The sequence below is a fragment of the Tenrec ecaudatus genome, chromosome 2 (genome assembly GCF_050624435.1).
Source record: "Tenrec ecaudatus isolate mTenEca1 chromosome 2, mTenEca1.hap1, whole genome shotgun sequence".
Lineage (NCBI taxonomy): Eukaryota > Metazoa > Chordata > Mammalia > Afrosoricida > Tenrecidae > Tenrec > Tenrec ecaudatus.
In genome coordinates, this window is record NC_134531.1 from 251,310,950 (window position 1) to 251,317,998 (window position 7,049).

A 7,049-nucleotide genomic window follows, 5' to 3' on the forward strand; every position below is an offset into this window, starting at 1 on the left:
AGTCTGAAGAGGATTTACACATTGGTATCAGACATATGGGGTGATATGAGACTTATGGACTTGATCTGGACTGGGCTGGGATATTTTCTTAATATACAATTACTCTTTATATAAAGCTCTTTATTTTTTAATCATGTTATTGGGGTCTCATACACCTCTTATCACAATCCATACATACATCCACTGTGTCAAGCACATTTGTACATATGTTGCCATTATCATTTTCAAAACATTTTCTTTCTACTTGTGCCTTTGATATCTGCTCCTCATTTCCCCCCTCCCTCCCGCCGTCCCTCCTTCATGAGCCCTTCATCATTTAAAAATTATTATTAGTTTTGCATTTCTTACACTGATCGATGTCTCCCTTCACCCACTCTTCTGTTGTCCATCCCCCTAAGAAGGGGTTATATGTAGATCACTGTGATCGCTTCCTCATTCTCTCCCCATCTTTCCCTTGTACTGCTGGTTTCTCTATTCTCATTATTGGTCCTTAGGGATTTATCTGTCCTTTATTCCCTGTTATTCCAGCTCTTATCTGTATGCATACAGTGCTCTGGTCCAGCCAGATTTTTAAGGTGGAATTGGGTCATGATAGTGGAGGGGAGGAAGCATTAAAGAACTAGAGCAAAGTTGCATCCTTTATCGGTACCATACTTCACTATGACTGGCTTGTCTTTTCCTTGTGACCCTTCTATAAGGGGATGTCCCATTGTCTACAGATGGACTTTGGGTATCCACTCTACCCTCACCCTCATTCACATTGATATGGCTTTTTATTCTGGGTTGTTGATACCTGGTCCCATCAACACCACATGATCACACAGGTTGGTCTGCTTCCATATGGACTTTGTTGCTTCTCAGCTAGATGGTCACTTATTTATCTTCAAGTTTTTAAGACCTCAGACTGAAGCTCTTTATTATATACATATGAGTGTCTCTAGATTTGTTTTTTAGTCAACCCAGACTAACACATTTATGATCCTGTAGAATTTTTATATACAGGTACTCATTTGAATGGAACAAGAGTGTGTTGTATGGTTTAAAATAAAGGTGTGTGTCAGAGATATTTCACCATACTTATTCAATCTGTATGCTAGGCAAATGATCTGAGATGCTTTATATGAAAAATAAAAAAGAACAGGATTGGAAGGAAACTCATTAACAACCTGTTATATGCAGATAACATGACCTTGCTTGCTGAAGAGAAAAGGGTATGAGGTACTTCTTGATAAAATCAAAGAATACAATTGTCAGCATAGATTACAAATCAATGTAAAGAAAACAAATCATTTAAAAACTGGAACAACAAACATCATTATAAATGAGGAAAAAATTGAAGTTGTTAAGGATTGATTTTACTTTACTCCACAAGTAATGTCCATAGAAGCAGTATTCAGGAAACCAAACAATATACTGCACTGGGCAAATCTGCTGCTAAAGATCTTCTTAAAATGTTAACGAGCAAAGACACTTTGAGGAATGATGTGTACCTGATCCCACACGTGATACTTCCCATAGCCTCATTTGCATGTGCAAGCTAGACATTATAAAAGAAGGATTGAAATAGAATTCATGCATTTGAATTATTACTTTGAAGAAAAATATTGAAAGAACCATGGATGGCCACAAATCAAACTAATCTGTCTCAGAGGAAGTTGAGTCAAGTTGCTGCTTAGAAGCAAGAGTGCCATTATTTGGTCCCATATACTTTGGACATGTTATTAGGAGGGACCACTTCCAAGAAAAGGACATCATTCTAGGAAAAGTAGAGGAACAGTGGGAAAGAGAATGGACCTGAAGTATATGGATTGACACAGGGACTGTTACAGACTAAACCCTGACAAGGATTGTGAGGCTGGCACAGGACCAGGTGGCATTTTATTGTGTGTACACAAGATCTTTATTAATTGCAGTTAACTGGATGCAACAGCATTGATACCCCAAGCAATCTTGATGTTGCAATAGCTAAGAGTGCTTGCTCAGGTGCTAACCAGAATTTAGAATGCAAGAGCTACTCTATGAGAAATGACCTGCTGATATGCTTCCATAAGATTTCAGCCTGGGAAACTCTATGGGCAATTCTATTCTGTCCTGTATGCCTGCTATTAATTGGAATTGACTCAAGAAAACAACATTGACAACAGGATAGATAGTGCATGACTGAATAAGTTTCAAAACTGAAAAGGAGGGATGATAAAGTAAAAGGAAAGAGGTGAAAGCAGAGAAAAACAGTCTTTCTGTGACTGTGTACAAGAACAAGAAAAACTGGGGGTGGGAGGTAGGCATGTGGGAGTATTCTTACTGTTTAGTTGTCCAAAGACCTGTGATCTCCCCACCCCCACAGTCTATCTTTCCCTATGGATTCCACTCTCAAGGAGAAATATGTTCAAGACATAAGCTTTTTAAAAAAAATTTCTGACATTGTCAAATATTTTAACCTGCTTAGAGAAAAATGGGTGAATGATGGGATTTTTTTTTCTACTACCATAGTTACAATCTCAGAAATTCATGGGGTTGTCCTACAGGGTCTCCTTGAGTATGCATCTACTCAAAGGCAGTGAGTTTGGTTGGAGTAAAGTGTGACGTTGTTTTCATCTTTTCTGGATACATATTCAATGATCATATGACATTATGCATTAGTTAATTAAATGACCATCAATGGTCAATCAATGATCATATGCATTAGGTTATATCTGCTGCACAAGACCTCTTTAGAGTTGAAAAGTAAGGACGTTACTTTGAGGAGTTAGGTACACCTGAGTCAAGTCATGTATTTTAAATCGCTTCATATGTATATGAAAGTTGGACATTGAATAGGGAAGACTGAAGAAGTATCAATGAGTTTGAATTGTGGTGTTGGCAAAGAATATTGAAAGTGCAGTGGACCACCAAGAGGATAAATCATTCTGTCTTGGAAGAAGTACAACCATAGTGCTCCTTAGAGGTAAAATGGAACGACATCATCTTAAATACTCAGGACAAGTCAGGAGAGATGAGACCCTGGAGAAGGACATCATGCTCTGTAATGTGGAGCAGAAGCGAGAAAGAGGACAGTCCTTAAGTAGATGGATTGAAACAGTGGCTGTAACTATGGGCTCAAACCTAAGAACATGATGAATTGATGCTTCATTCTGTTGTACATAGGATTGCTATGGGTCAGAACTGACTTGGACGCACCTAACAAAAAAAATAATACATACTCCAAATAAGTTTTACAATTTATGTAGTACTTAAACTTACTTCACTTAATTATATATTATTTAATGTGATCAGCCCAGTTATTAACCTAACTGAAATTTCTAGAGTCTAGCAACCAAAGAAGACCAGAATATTAGACCATCCATGGCATTTTGTAACATTCAGTTTTGCTGTGTTAGTGTAAATCAGAGCAATTACCCAAGAAGTATGTTGAGATGAGTTGAATATTTTTATTGTGAAGTGGAAAAACAAAAGCTCTTTAAATAAATGTTCCATGTTCTCTTTCAAGTCATTCCTTCTACAGTTTTGCCTTAAGGTTTTTATTTTTAATTAACTGAAATTGCTGTGTTTTAATGTATTTTGTCTCTCCGTTTATAACATGTTATTTGTTCACCAATATTAATTTCAGGTTTCTAGATTTTTGTTATTTTTATAACAAAAACTTACTGGGCTGCTCAAATAAAACTATTTAGTTTTCTTCTTCTTTCTTTCTTTTCCAGCACTATAGAAATTAAAGATGGAAAAGACATGTTGCTTCTCATCTTTTTCTCCTTACTTCAGGGTTTGATAGTCTTCTTTTTAGAAAAATTTTTTCAGCTTAGCTGAAAATTATTCCAGTGACGGGGTTTCCACCACTTCCTGTGGATGACTGTTCCACAGACTGACAGATTCCATTTCAGGATTATTTTCCCCCTCTGACTCTGCCTACATTTTTCTTTGCTCAATTTCATCTTATTCATCTTAGTTATTATAGCTCTTTGGATGACTCAAACAAATGCCTCTGCCTTCTTACTCTACATTTCTTCAAGTATTTGCAGATGGTTATTATTTCTCCTTAGTCACTATTTGGCCCAGGCTGTTGAATTCGGTCTTTCATCTTTTCCTGTTATCCAGTGTTGCTAGCTTTTTCAATCATTTGGTATTTATGTTTAGAACCTTTCACTTAAAAAAAAATGTACTGACTGCTTAGAGTGGAAAAGTCCTTATCTCTTGTGTTAGTCTGGGTACTTTAGAAAAACAAATCCACAGAAACTCATGTATAAGAAAGAGTTTTATATAAAGGTTAAGTGTGCATCAAGAAAACATCCCAAACCCGTGGTGTCCAAACCCACAAGCCCAACATTAACCTTAACACATATGTCCAACACCAATCCATAAAATCCTCCACTATCCCACAAAACAAACACAATGATGCTGGCAGCAGGAGGAAAGCCAAGGCAGTGAATGTGTAATCATGTCAGCACCAGCAGGGGTCTCCACATGGGTGCTCCAGCACCCAGGGCTGCATCAGGGTAGGTCCATGCCGTGTCTTCTCGGGGATGTCTTGCAGAAGTGAGCTTTGCCAGCTAAAACAGGGAACTGGCTAAGGCTGCTGCACCCTGGTCTGACCATCACAAAGCAAGAGACCCTAGAAAGGTGAGGCTCACCAAGCCATTTATCCCTCTGTTCTTCAATTAACTCCACCTGTTTGGCACAATAAGCTAACTACCTCATCTCTCTATAGAACTTCTCTCTCAGAAATTCTCTCAGGAAACACCCACAACACATTAAAAGACAAATAATTCAGGAACCTAGCATCACTTTAGCTTTAGTTTGAACATTAAACAATGGTGACTTTTCCTGGTTCAAATTCTCCAGCTTCGAGCCCTGTGTCTTCCATGAAATTGCAATCACTATATTTGGTGCTGTAAAGGAAAGGACCACTCCCTTATTGTGCCAATGAGGAGGATGCATCCTGACAATGAGGCCCTTTCATGAAATAAGAATGAGATTTTTTAAAGGAAGTTTAAATTTCAAAGAGAATGTTGCTTCAAAGTTCTTTGCAAACCTAGCTACCCTCACTACATACCCTTAGATGTCAAAGTTCATTTGTGTGAAGCAAAATGATCTTTACTAGTCAGTACTATAATTAACATCTGAACATATTAGTTTATGAAATAGATAATTTTTGGTCTCTTTTATTAGCAACATAGAGAAGATGTTAAAAATATATAATAAATATAAAAACGCCAAATGTTTGGAATCTTTTGGAATACCAGAAATTCCGGAGTCTCTACCTTCTTGATCTCTTGGGTGATCAATAAATAAATCAAATGTATTTTTCTTTTATCAAATCCTTCCCCCAGTGGAGAAATGACTAGTATCATGAACTGTAGTTCCCATTTATTTGTTTTTTATTCCATTAATACTTACTTTGATATTTTTTCAGGTCCAGAGGAAGGCACTAGATTAAATTCTTTAAAATAGTTGCTGTTTTATCTAATTTTTGAGATGATTAAAATACATGCATGTTAACATTGAATATCATCTGTTTATACATGCTGGTGGTAAAGGGATCATAGCTAGAAATCACATAAGAGTGCAGAAATACATAGACTCGGAGCCATGGGGGGCTGGAATAGCCAGTTATCAGGCCATGTGCTTACTATATAACCTATAGTATCTTAATCTCCTCAATGGGATTGTTTAATTCATTATTGTTATTAATTGTTAACATATGATAAAAAATCTCAAACTTCTTACTTTGGAAGTACAGTTAAACCTCACCTTTACAGTAGTGATTATCTTTAATATCTGTGTAGTTATCTCTGTAGAGTGCAACAAAATTAACTAGAGTTATATCCTCCCACACATTTGCTCAGAAACCAGACCTTTGGGATGATTATACTTTCTAATAAATTCTTTCCCTTCTGTCTAACTTCTAGACTCTGCTGAAGTACTTTATGTTTTATGTCCATGTTAATGTATTTTATAGTCACAGAATGCTTGTATAGCATATTTTCACTTATTACCTACATTATAATTTTTAATTATGGTATATTCATTTATTCAAATTTCCATAGATTATACCAGATTAATATTCAGTGTTGTTTTCTAAAAACATTTGTCAAATCTAGAAATTTTATATGTATGTTTCTTTATTAAGTAAAACATCATGAAATTTATCAGGTAATGTTTCAGTCAAAATACATGGGGAGGTTTTATGAAGAGGAGCATATGATTTTTAATTCTTTTAAATCTGAAAATGAAGACTATCTTAGGACTATATTAGAATCGTCAATGACAGCAGTTTTTTCCTCTTGTAAGTCATCAAACCATGGAGTATCATTCTCCTTCCTTTGGTTGGGGGTGAAAAGTCTGATATTGGCTTGACTTTCCTTTCTTTGTAAGTAATTTGTTCTTATTGTCCAGTTTAAAAATTTTATCATTAATATCTTCGTGATTGTATTAGTTATCTTACTTGTATATGAAATTATATCACATTTTACTTGCTCAAAAGAACAAATATTTTTTGTTTCATAATTCCTGTGATTCTTGCATGTGGTGTTGCTAAACTGAATGATTCCAATTCAGGATCTCTCTTGAAATGGCAGTCTAGCCAGGGCTGTGGTCAACTACATTCTGAGTAGCACTGGAGTACCTGTGAAGATCAGTTTCTTGGCTCTTGATGGAAGTTCAATCCCTTGATGTCTTCTTGAAGGTGGGCTTGTACAAGGTCCTCTCCATAGGGTTCTACGTTAGTCCAGGTAGACTAGAGGAAAATTCAGGGAGACTTATATATGTGTATAAGAAAGAGCTTTATATAAAAAAGTAACTGTATATGCAGAAAATAGCTTATCCCAATCCAGATCAAGTTCCTACATCCAATAATGGCCCACATGTTCAATACCAATCTATAAATTCCTCTTCAGACTCACAACACCGGCATTGAGGCCCGATGCAGGAAGATCACAAGGCAGTGGGTGGAAAGTGTTGTGGATTCAGTGGTGGTGTAAGCATTTCAGCACTGTCAGGGGACTCCACATGGCTCCTTCAGCTCCAGGGCTCAAGCATAGCTGCATGTGTCTTGT